Consider the following 12,980-nt stretch of genomic DNA (forward strand, 5'->3'; position numbering starts at 1 on the left):
TGATCCACCCGTGTTGGCCTCCCAAAATGCTGGGATTACAGGCGTCAGCCACCATGCCCCACCTATTTATTTTTATTTTTTTGAGACAAGAGTCTCAGTCTGTCACCCAGGCTGGAGTGCAATGGTGTGATCTTGGCTCACTGCAACCTCTGCCTCCTGGGTTCACGTGATTCTCCTGCCTCAGCCTCCTGAGTAGCTGGGACTACAGGTGTGCGTCACTATGTCTGGCTAATTTCTGTATTTTTCATAGAGATGGAGTTTTACCATGTTGGTCAGGCTGGTCTTGAACTCAAGTGATCCGCCTGCCTCGGCCTCCCAAAGTGCTGGGATTATAGGCATGAGCCGCCATGCCCGGCCCCAGCATTACATTTAATCAAAGTTCATCACAACCTGTTAGTTCTATCGAGTTGCTAAACTAATACAATTTTTTAGCCTTTCCCTCAGAATCGCTTGGTAAACATGAGCATATTCTATTGCAAAACCACCGTGTGGAACTTCTAGTTCCTTTCCGAACTGCAGACGTCAGCTCATCTCCCTCAGAAATGAGAACTGACCCTCCTCCCCACTTGCAGGCAGTCCAACTCCGCCTCCTCTCAGCCAAACTTCTCATGGGTATAGCTTATCTCCCACAACTAAACTAAATTCCTTGAAGGTAAGGACTGAGTGTTACTTTTTAAAAAACCACCTGCGGTACCCAACACCGCTATATATGAAGAATATTTTCCAGCCAGGTGTGGTGGCTCACGCCTGTAATCGCAGCACTTTGGGAGGCCAAGGTGGGCGGATCACGAGGTCTGGAGTTCGAGACCATCCTGACCAACATGGTGAAACCCCGTCTCTACTAAAAATACAAAAAATGAGCTGGACGTGGTGGCATGCACCTGTAGTCCCAGCTACTCAGGAGGCTGAAGCAGGAGAATCGTTTGAACTTGGGAGGCGGAGCTTGCGGTGAGCCGAGATCACACCACTTCCCTCCAACCTGGCCACAGAGCAAGACTCTGTCTCAAAAAAAAAAAAAAAAGAATATTTTCCAAATGACTGAACAGATGAATCATTGACTTGAACTGGCAGGCTCTCATAACATAGTAAATATTCACTATTTAGCAACTTTTCAAAAGATTTTTTGGGACACACAAGTTAATGATGAACAGGATATAGGCAGTTGGGATCATCTTTCCAGGATGATCACCAGTAGTTATTTTATAAATGATAATGTAAGTACAGCAAATAGCATCTATTCACTCAGTCTGGACACATTTCTCCAGGCTCCAGAAAAATGTAAATGGGAATTTTGCTATAAGAAGGGCCTCAAAAATCTCTATATGATTTTTGAATATATAAGGACCTCATTTTAATCCTAGCAACACTTTAATGTGTTAATTTATTTCATACTTCAAATAATGAAAATGAGGCTCAGGGCCAGGCATGGCAATTCACACTTGTAATCCCAGCACTTTGGGAGGCCAGGAGTTCAAGACCAGCCTGGGCATGGCTACAAAAAAAAAAATTAGCTGGGCATGGTGGGATGGGCCTATAGTCCTAGCTACTGAGTCTAGGACTCTTAAAAAAAAAAAGAACTAAAGAAAGAAAAATAAGCAAGGTTAGTAAAGTAAAATATTGCGGCCCGGTGCAGTGGCTCACGCCTGTAATCCCAGCACTTTAGGAGGCCAAGGTGGGCAGATCACCAGGTCAGGAGATCGAGACCATCCTGTCCAACACCGTGAAATCCCATTTCTACTAAAAATACAAAAATTATCTGGGCGTAGTGGCAGGCGCCTGTAATCCCAGCTACTTGGGAGGCTGAGATAGGAGAATCGCTTGAACCTGGGAGTCAGAGGTTGCAGTGAGCCAAGACCGCCACTGCACTACAGCCTGGCGACAGAGCGAGACTCTGTCTCAAAGAAAAGTAAAATATCTTAGCCCAGGGCTGCACAGCAAGTTAGCCACAGAGGTAGGACTCAAAACCCCAAAGCACATGCTCTAAGTACTCCACAGAGTTCCTGTGAAGCTGTTGGTTAAAATATGTACTTGGGCTGGGTGTGGTGGCTCATGCCTGTAATTCCAGCACTTTGGGAGGCTGAGGTAGGAGGATCGCTTGAGCCCAGGAGTTCAAGACTGGCCTGGGCAACATGGCGAAGCCCAATCTCTACAAAAAATACAAATTATTAGCTAGTGGTGGTGGCATGCATCTGTAGTCCCAGCTATTCAGGAGGCTGAGGTGGGAGGATCACCTGAGCCTGGAAGCTAGAGGTTGCAATGAGCCGTGACTGTGGCAGTGCACTCTAGCCTAGGTGACAGAGTAAGACCCTGTATGGTTTTTTGTTTGTTTGTTTTTTTAAAAAAGGTCTTGTTTGAATATAAATCTTCCTAAAGAATTACAGGTTTGGCTAGCCCCAGAGGCTCACGCCTATAATCCCAGCACTTTGGGAGGCCAAGGCAGGCAGATCACCTGAGGTCAGAAGTTCAAGACCAGCCTGGCCAACATGGTGAAACCCCATCTCTACTAAAAATACAAAAATTAGCCGGGTGTGGTGATGGGCGCCTGTAATGCCAGCTACTTGGGCGGCTGAGACAGGAGAATTGCTTGAACACGGGAGATGGAGGTTGCAGTGAGCCAAGAACACACCACTGCACTCCAGCCTGGATGACAAAGCAAGACTCCGTCTCAGGGAAGGGAAAAAAAAAAAAGGCCTGGCATGGTGGCTTATGCCTGTAATCCCAGCACTTAGTGGGGTCAAGGATGGGGGATCCTTTGAACCTAGGAGTTAACCACAGCCTAGGCAACACAGTGAAACCATGTCTCTACAAAGATTTAGAAATTAGGCTGGGCAAGGTGGCTCACGTCTGTAATCCCAGCACTTTGGAAGGCTGAGGTAGGCAGATCAGCTTGAGGCCAGGAGTTTGAGACCAGCCTGGCTAACATGGTGAAACCCTGTCTCTACTAAAAATATAAAAAATTAGTTGGGTGTGGTGGCATACACCTGAAGCATGAGACTTACTTGAGCCTGGGAGGTGGAGGCTGCAGTGAGCCGAGAATGTGCCATTGCACTCCAGTCTGGATGACAGTGTGATATTGTGTCTCAAAAAAAAATTAAAAAAAAAAAAAGGTCAGGCACAGTGATTCACGCCTGTAATCCCAGCATTTTGCAGGGCCGAGGCGGGCAGACCACAAGGTCAGGAGATCAAGACCATCTTGGCCAACATGGTGAAACCCCATCTCCACTAAAAATACTAAAATTAGCCAGGTGTGGTGGTGCCCCCCTGTAATTCCAGCTACTCAGGAGGCTGAGGCAGGAGAATGGCTTGAACCCGGGAGGTGGAGATTGTAGTGAGCAGAGATTGCACCACTACACTGCAGCCTAGCAACAAAGCGAGACTCCATCGCAAAAAAAAAAAAAATTTTTTGCCAGGCACAGTGGCTCATGCCTGTAACCCCAGCACTTTGGGAGGCCAATGCGGGTGGATCACCTGAGGTCAGGAGTTGGAGACTAGCCTGGCCAACATGGCGAAACCCCATCTCTACTAAAAATACAAAAATTAGATGGGCATAGAGGCAGGTCCCTGTAATCCCAGCTATGCAGGAGGCTGAGGTAGGAAAATCACTTGAACCCAGGAGGCAGAGGTTGCAGTGAGCCAAGATCACCCCACTGCACTCTAGCCTGGGCGACAGAGTGAGACTCAGTCTCAAAAAAAAAAATTAGGCCCAGCGCGGTGGCTCATGCCTGTGATCCCAGCACTTTGGGAGGCCAAGGTGGGCAGATCACAAAGTCAGGAGTTTGAGATCAGCCTGGCCAATATGGTGAAACCCGGTCTCTACTATAAATACAAAAATTAGCTGGGTGCAGTGGCCCATGCCTGTAGTCCCAGTTACTCGGAAGGCCGAGGCAGTAGAATCGCTTGAATCCAGGAGGTGGAGGTTGCAGTGAGCTGAGATCGCGTCACTGCACTCCAGCCTGGGTGACAAAGTGAGACTCTGTCTCAAAAAAACAAAACAAAACAAAACAAAAAAACAGCCAGGCACAGTTGCTCACGTCTGTAATCCCAGCACTTTGGGAGGCCAAGGCGGGGGGATCACCTGAGGTCAGGAGTTTGAGACCAGCCTGGCCAGTACGTCAAAACCCTGTCTCTTAAAAATACAAAAATTGGCCGGGTGTGGTGGCATGCGCCTGTAGTTCCAGCTACTCAGGAGGCTGAGGCAGAAGAATCACTTGAACCCGGGAGGCGGAGGTTGCAGTGAGCACAGACTGCGTCACTGCACTTCAGCTTGGGTGACAGAACAAGACACCATCTCAGGAAAAAAAAAAAAAAAAATTAAAAATTAGCTGGATGACATGATGGTGCATGCCTGTAGTCTCAACTACTTGAGAGGCTGAGGTGAGAGGATTACTTGGGCCCAGGAGGTCAAGGCTGCCATAAACTATGATTCTGCCACTGCTCTCCAGCCTGGATGACACAATGAGACCCTATCGCTCAAAAAGAAAAAAAAAAAAGTCCAAAATAAGTTTTTGATATCTAAGAGGTCTACTCCACTACTAGCCTACAATGAATTCATTCAATCAACATTTATTGAAAACTCTTATGTCCCAGGGACACAGATAGGCACTTCTAAGAATACAGAGGTTACTAAGAAAGAGGTCCTGCTCTTATAAGAAACAAATTGTAAACAATTAAGAAATACAGGCCGGGCACGGTGGCTCACAACTGTAATCTCAGTACCACGGTAGGCCAAGGCGAGTGGATTACTTGAGGTCAGGAGTTCAAGACCAGTGTGGCCAACAAGGTGAAACCCTGTCTCTACTAAAAATGCAAAAATTAGCCGGGTGTGGTGGCACACACCTGTAATCCCAGCTACTTGTGAGGCTGAGGAAGGAGAATCGCTTGAACCCAGGAGATGGAGGTTGCCGTGAGCCAAGATCATGCCATTGCACTCCAGCCTGGGTGACAGGACAAGACTCCATCTCAAAAAAAAAAAAAAAAAAGAAATACACAAGGCCAGGCATGGTCGCTCATACTTGTAATCTCAGAACTTTGAGAGGCTGAGGCGAGAAGACCACTTGAGCCCAGGAGTTCAAGACCAGCCTAGGCAACATGGCAAAACCCTGTCTCTACAAAAAATATACAAAAAATTACCTGAGCCTGGTGGTGTGCACCTGTATTCTCAGCTACTCTGGGTGGCTGAGGCAAGAGGATCGCTTGAGTCCCAGAGGTTGAGGCTGCAGTGAGCTGAGATTTTCCCACAGCACTCCAGCCTGGGCAAGAGAGGAAGACCCTGTATCAAAAAAAAAAAAAAAAGATGCAATAAATGGGTGCAGGGCTACTTCAGACTGGGCCAGGGAATGTCCCTGAACTGAAATCTGAGCCAAGCATGAGATCTGGGATGAGAGCAATCTACACAGAGTAAACAAGTGCAGCACATCCCAAGTTCAAAGCCCAAAGGAGAAAGTGTGACTGGCCAAGGGTCAGAAATCAGGCTTGCACACCTGAAGTCTGGGGAGTCACAGGACCACAGGAATCGAGCAACCTGGGCAACATAGTGAGACCCCTGTCTCTCTAAAAGGAAAGAAAAGCAGCTGGGCGTGGTGGCTCATGCCCATAATCCCAGCACTTTGGGAGGCCAAGGTGGGTGGATCACTTGAGGTCAGGAGTTTGAGACCAGTCTGGCCAATATGGTGAAACCCTGTGTCTACTAAAAATATAAAAATTAGTCGGGCGCAGTGGTTCACGCCTGTAATCCCAGAACTTTGGGAGGCCGAGGCGGGTGGATCACCTGAGGTCAGGAGTTCGAGACCAGCTGACCAACATGGTAAAACCCCGTCTCAACTAAAAATACAAAAATTAGCTGGGCGTGTGGCACGCACCTGTAACCCCAGCTACTCAGGAGGCTGAGGCAGGATAATCACTTGAACCCAGGAGGTAGAGGTTGCAGTGAGCTGAGATTGTGCCACTGCACTCTAGCCTGGGCAACAGAGCGAGACTCCGTCTCAAAAAAAAAAAAAAAAAAAAAACACAAATACAAAAATTAGCCAGGCATGGTGGCATATGCCTGTAATCCCAGCTACTTGAGGGGCTGAGACAGGAGAATAGCTTGAACCAGTGAGGTAGAGATTGCAGTGAGCCAAGATCACGCCACTGCACTCTAGCCTGAGTGACAGAGCTAGACTCCATTTCAAAAAAAAGAAAAAAGGAAACCTGGTAATCTTAGGGACATCTTCATTGACATTCTGTAACACCTGGTAAGCCCCCCAGCTAACACAGCTCACTGCAACATCAGTCATTACAGCAATGGATATTTCTGTAGAGGCACCATTGCTCATGTGTGGCATGATCCTCAACGCCAGGAAAGAGACCTAGTAAGTGAAGTCACCTGCAAGGTCACGAGCCTCCCCATGCCTCCAAATCTTACCTGGGCCTCTGTCACACAAGTGGATCCAGCCAAGGATCTGCTCAGGGAACTACCTTGTTGCACATCTTCTATCTCACACACAGATTTTGGTTCTCTTCTTTACAGAGGAGGAAATTGAGGCCCAGGGAGCTAACTTGTCTAAAGCCATATAAGAGCCAGAATCTGAACTCTGGTTTCTCTTCAGTTCCAAAGCCTTGTCTCAGGACACTGCGCTAAATAAAAACACAATTAACCACTTCCGTTCCAAGTTTCCCCAAGTAATACTTTTTTTTTTTTTTTGAGATAGAGTCTCACTCTGTCACTCACGCTGGAGTGCAGTGGTGTGATCTCTGCTCACTGCAACCTCCACCTCGCGGGTTCAAGCGATTCTCCTGCCTCAGCCTTCCCAGTAGCTGCGATTACAGGTGTGTGCCACCACGGCCAGCTAGTGTTTTTTGTATTTTTAGTAGAGATGGGGTTTCACCATGTTGGCCAGGCTGGTCTCGAACTGCTGACCTCAAGTGATCTGTCCGCCTCAGCTTCCCAAAGTGCAGGGATTACAGGCATGAGCCACCGCGCCCGGCCTACAATGTTATTTCTGCAAGAACCTAAACTGATGTTTCCAGTCTATTCTCTGGGTAACTGCCCAATTGAAGGCCCGCATCTGTGCTGACCTCAGCTGGACCAAGAGTCACTTAACTCCCGGAATCTCGAAGCAGAGGCACCGGGCCAAGAACTTCACAGTGAGACATTTGTCTCCTAGAACAGGGGGTGGCAGATTGCGGGCAACAGGAAGGGCTCATTCCCCACAGGGATCTGGTGGCACGGGCCAAAAGTGGAGCGACCCTGCGCGTAGCGTTTAGGGGCTCAGACTTTGAGAACCCGGGTTCTATTCTAGGCTCTGCCACTTAAGTTGTCTCCTTTCTCCGAGCCCCACCACCTTCCTCACCTGTAAAATGGGGGAAACGGTACCACTCGACTTGCAGCTTTGCTGTGAAGGAGCGAGGCTAGGGGTTGTGTTTAAATTGAAAATGCTCAACGAGAAAAGTGCTCTGTAGAGAGCGGCTACTCACATCCGCTATAAGCCTTCGCATTCCTGCCAAAGGCCAAGGGCCGCCACCCCATCGTACCGAATGTGCCTGCAACCGGGGCGCTGCGGCAGGCCACCACCCGACCCCCAGCTCAGGCGCGACACAAGCGCTCCCCTCCCGTCGTTCCGGCTGCAGAGAGTGGGGTACGGCGGGGGACAGCGAGGACGCCGAAGCACCCCCCGGGCTCCGGGACGCCGCGGCCCAAGACCCGAAGCCGCCCACCTACCGGAACACGGCCCGCGCACGTGCCTAGCGACGTCTCGGTCCTACGCCACCGCCGGTGCCACCAGAGTCCCAGATCCGCTGACCCAACGCCCCGCGCACCGCCGCGGGCCAGCCACGTGACGGGCCGCGCCAACCCCAAACCCCGAACTTGGCGCTGGACAGCTCGCGCTCCGCTAGGTGCACCCCGCGCGCCAGGCTTAGGCTTGGCCCCGCCCCGGAAGGCGCCCAATCAGAGAGCGCAGTCAAGCAGGGGCCGCCACCAAACGCACCCGCGCTATTGGCTGCAGCGGAGCGGCGGGCAGGGCTGGCTGCTCCGGGCCGGCTGGAGGCCTCGTGGTGCAGCTGCGCACCTGGGGCAGGGACCTGTAGGACTGACCCGCTTAGGCTGCAGGTCTGGTGTGTGGACTGAGATTTCCGGGAAGACTGCACAGGGCCTTCCTCACTTAAGCCTGTCGCTTGGGCCGTGGGATTATGAGTGAATTTTGTTCATGGTACTAATTTTAGTTAACAGGGTGGTCATTTAAATTAGGACAAATGTGGGTCTAAACTGCAACATTATTACTCTGTAGGTGTATAATCCAAGAGCAGGCACTTTATTATTATTACTGTTATTGATTTATTTATTTACTTATTTTTTGAGACAGGGTCTCACTCTGTCGCCCAGGTTGGAGTAGACATGGGCGTCTAACTGTGTTGCCTCCGGGGAGGCGGAGGTTGCAGTGAGTCGAGATCGCGCCACTGCACTCCAGCCTGGGGGACTGAGCGAGACAACGTCTCAAAAAAAATAAAATAAGATAAATAAAACAGTGACACACAATAAGGACTCAATGAACTTTACCTATTGTTAAGAATGATAAAAACCGGAGCCACATGTCAGGACCACCTGAGGCTGCGTCATATATTTATTTATTTATTTGTCAAATAATAATAATAATGATTATAAGAATGATAAAAAACCGGGCGCAGTGGCTCACCCCTGTAATTCCAGCACTTTGCGAGGCCGAGGCAGATGGCTTGAGCCTAGGAGTTCGAGACCAGCCTGGGCAACATGGCGAAACCTTGTCTCTACAAGCAATTTTAAAATTAGCTGGGTGTGGTGGCAGTCGCCTGTAGTCCCAGCTACTTGGGAGGCTGAAGTGGGAGGATTGCTTGAGCCTGGGAGGCAGAGGTTACAGTAAGCAATGATCTTGCCTCTGTACTCTAGCCTGGGCAACAGAGTGAGACCCTCATCAGCTCAAAAAACAAAAACAAAAAAATACAAAAAAAATTTTTTTTTGAGACAGCGTCTCAAAAAAATACAAATACAAATTAAAGATACTAGGTTTTAGTCTCCCGGTTGAAAATAAGAGATTTTTCCTCCTCTCTTTTTTCTTTGAGCATTTACTTTTGAAAACTTGTAATTGTAACTGTTTTCTTCTCTATTTGAAATCTGCGTAAATCTTTTCGACACTAGATAGGCCTTTTGTCAACTTTTTGACCTAGGAATGTCTTCCTCAAGGAACTGAAATGTAAACAGTAAGGTAGATAGCACTGATATCTCCCAGTTTCTGTGGGAGGGTAGAAGCCTAATTTTGGTGGTCTTCCTGCCCCAAATCGCAAAACCACTTCCTGTCATAAAGATATGAGTTTTATTTTCCTCTAGATAAAGCCAAATAGGATGAACTATATGTGACAAAGTGTGCTGTCAAGTCCTCTTATTTGAGGACTAATTATGGTTTATCTTGGAAAATATGTATGTATTGAGTTCTATCTGCTTGGCTATATAAGGGGGTGAGATTTCTTTCTGTCTTTGCAATTTCTTAGCAGATTGCCTGTGATGTGTTTCATTTTCTGGCTTAATGCTTTATACAATACTAAAGTGTTTTCTTTTTCACTAGTTTTGTGAAGAACACTTCTGGATTGGGAGAAAATTTTGTTTTAAATTATATTTTTCGACCAGGCATGGTGGCTCACGCCTGTAATCCCAGCACTTTGGGAGGCCGAGGCGGGAGGATCACCTGAGGTCGGGAGTTTGAAACCAGGCAGACCAGCACGGAGAAACCCCGTCTCTGCTAAAAATACAAAATTAGCCAGGCGTTGTGGCGTGTGCCTGTAAATCCCAGCTACTTGGGAGGCTGAGGCAGGGGAATCAGTTGAACCCGGGAGACAGAGGTTGCAGTGAGCTGAGATCACACCATTGCACTCCAGCCTGGGCAACAAGAGAAAACTCCATCTAAAAAAAATTACCCAGGCGTGGTGGTGGGTGCCTGCAGTCCCAGCTACTCAGGAGGCTGAGGCATGAGAATTGCTTGAATCTGGGAGGTGGAAGTTGCAGTGAGCTGAGATGGAGCCACTGCACTCCAGCCTGGCGACAGAGTGAGACTCCATCTCAAAAAAAAAAAAAAAAAAAAAAGTATATTTTTCTGGCCAGGCACTGTGGCTCATGCCTATAATCCCAGCACTTTGGGAGGCCCAAGCAGGCAGATTACTTGAGGTCAGGAGTTAGAGACCAGCCTGACCAATATGATGAAACCCCGTCTCTACTAAAAATACAAAAATTAGCCAGGCATGGTGGCAGGCGCCTGTAATCCCAGCCACTTGAGAGGCCAAGGCAGGAGAATCGCTTGCACCCAGGAAGCAGAGGTTGCAGTGAGATCAAGCCATTGCACTCCAGCCTGGGCAACAAGAGTGAAAATCATCTCAAAAAAAAAAAAAAGTTATATTTTCCAAAGAGGATCTATCATTATCTTCTTTTGCAGATGAGAAAATTGAGACTCAGATAACTCACAATCACAGAGTGTGATGGAGCCCAGATTCATACTGAAGGCTGTTTCTGAAAGCTAGATTGGTGTCCATAATGCCACATGACAAAGGAAGCCTGGAGCTTGGCATGACACATAGTAGATGCAGAAGAAAGAAAGTCTGAATATTAGAGATGTGGCCGAACGCGGTGACTCACGCCTGTAATCCCAGCACTTTGGGAGGCCAAGGCAGGCGAATCACTTGAGGTCAGGAGTTCAAGACCAGCTTGGCCAACATGATGAAACCCCGCCTCTATTAAACTTACAAAAAAAAAAAAAAATAGCTGGGCATGGCGGTGGGCACCTGTGATCCCAGCTACTCAGGGGGATGAGGCAGGAGAATCGCTTAAACCCAGGAGGCAGAGGTTGCAGTGAGCCGAGATCACACCACTGCACTCCAGCCTGGGCAACAGAGCAAGACTGCATCTCGAAATAATAATAGTAATAATAATAAGGGTGTTCAGCACTTTGGGAAGCCAAGGTGGGTGGATTATGAGGTCAGGAGATTGAGACCATCCTGGCTAACACGGTGAAACGCCATCTCTACTAAAAATACAAAAAATTAGCCGCGCGTGGTGGTGGCAGGCGCCTGTAGTCCCAGGTACTGGGGAGGCTGAGGCAGGAGAATGGCGTGAACCCGGGAGGCGGAGCTTGCAGTGAGCCGAGATCGCACCACTGCACTCCAGCCTGGGTAACAGAGCAAGACTCCGTCACAAACAAAAAATAAAAACTAAAAAAAAGTAATAATGTTAATAATAGAGGTGGGAATTCAGTAAGTGCAAATCTCAAAAATCAAATTCAGGTATACAGGAAATGTAGCTTTAGGCTGGGGGCGGTGGCTCACACCTGTAATCCCAGCACTTTAGGAGGCCGAGGCAGATGGATCATGAGGTCAGGGGATTGAGACCATCCTGGCTAAGATGGTGAAACCCCGTCTCTACTAAAAATACAAAAAATTAGCTGGGCGTGGTGGTGGGCGCCTGTAGTCCCAGCTACTTGGGAAGCTGAGACAGGAGAATGGTGTGAACCCGGGAGGTGGAGCTTGCAGTGAGCCGAGATCGCACCACTGCACTCCAGCCTGGGCGACAGAGCGAGACTCCGTCTCAAAAAAAAAAAAAAAAAAAAAAAGACATGGAAAAATGTTAACAAATTTGGCAATTACTTTGGATCTATCACCTGTCATCATAACTGGCTTCTGCTTGTCATCCACACAACACTAGGACTTAAGACAAATGGGACTGATGTCATCTTGAGCTCTTCATTTATTTTGACTGTGATTTATTTGGAGTGGAGGCATTGTTTTTAAGAAAAACATGTCATGTAAGTTGTCTAAAAATAAAATGCATTCAAACTAAAAAAAAAACCACAAATAATAATAATTCAGTTAGAAACAGGGCAAAAGACATTTTTCTGGGCTGGGCATGGTGGCTTATGCCTATAATCCCTGCACTTTGGGAGGCTGAGGTAGTAGGATCACTGGAGCCCAGGAATTCAAGACCAACCTAGGAAATCTAGTGAGACTTTTGTTGTTGTTGTTGTTGTTGTTGTTGAAGTCTCGCTCTGTCGCCCAAGCCAGAGTGCAGTGGTCCGATCTCAGATCACTACAACCTGCAACTTCTGGGTTCAAGCAATTACCCAGCCTCCAGAGTAGCTAGGAATTACAGGCGTGCACCACCATGCCCAGCTAATTTTTGTATTTTTGTATTTTGTGTGTGTGTGACAGTCTCTCTCTGTCATCCAGGCTGGAGTACAGTGGCATGATCTCGGCTCACTGCAACCTCTGCCTCCTGGGTTCAAGCAATTTTCCTGCCTCAGCATCCTGAGTAGCTGGGATTACAGACGCGTGCCACCATGCCTGGCTAATGGTATGAAAATCCTACAACGATCAAGTAGGATGTGTTATACTTGAATGAATTTATGAGCTGAGAGTAGGAAATCTATAAATTTAATCAAACAAATCTAACAATTATGAGGAAATTGTACTCCTAATGTATTATTTGACAAGCTATTCAGTGGAACACAAAGATATTCTTAATGAAGTTGCATATATATTTTAAAACGTTATCATTGGCCGGGCACAGTGGCTCATGCCAGTAATCCCAGCACTTTGGGAGGCAGAAGTGGGCGGATCAAGAGGTCAGGAGATTGAGATCATCCTGGCTAACACAGTGAAACCCCCATCTCTACTAAAAATACAAAAAATAGCCAGGCATGGTGGTGGGCGCCTGTAGTCCCAGCTACTCAGGAGGCTGAGGTAGGAGAATGGCGTGAACCCGGGAGGTGAAGCTTGCAGTGAGCCGAGATCATGCCACTGCACTCCAGCCTGGGCAACAGAACAAGCCTCTGTCTCAAAAAAAAGTTATCGTTGAAGTAGATTTTTTAAAATGAGGAGATGAATAACTTAAAAAAATATTCAGGGATACAGAGAGAAAAATAAATTTAGATTGTTTACATATATAAAATATATTTTAAAAGATAGGCTTGTCTTTTTTTGTTGTTCCT

The 12,980-nt window shown here is 47.7% G+C and overlaps 1 protein-coding gene across 4 annotated transcripts in view; it reads right to left on the reverse strand.

The window, feature by feature from the left end:
• The window catches only part of SHMT1 (serine hydroxymethyltransferase 1), a 38,881-nt gene extending 30,988 nt beyond the window's left edge, over positions 1-7,893 (reverse strand). The window contains exons 1-2 of one of the 4 annotated variants that reach the window (XM_073004742.1): positions 7,700-7,870; positions 5,131-5,269 (exon numbers count right to left, since the gene is read on the reverse strand). The gene's annotated coding sequence lies outside the window, so the exon portion shown is untranslated. Of the gene's footprint in view, positions 1-2,999; positions 3,023-5,130; positions 5,270-7,699 lie in introns of those variants that run through there. The other 3 variants (XM_037987248.2, XM_073004741.1, XM_073004743.1) reach the window with 3 other exon arrangements.
• Positions 7,894-12,980: the final 5,087 nt, after the last annotated feature.

The sequence above is a fragment of the Chlorocebus sabaeus genome, chromosome 16, assembly GCF_047675955.1.
Source record: "Chlorocebus sabaeus isolate Y175 chromosome 16, mChlSab1.0.hap1, whole genome shotgun sequence".
NCBI lineage: Eukaryota > Metazoa > Chordata > Mammalia > Primates > Cercopithecidae > Chlorocebus > Chlorocebus sabaeus.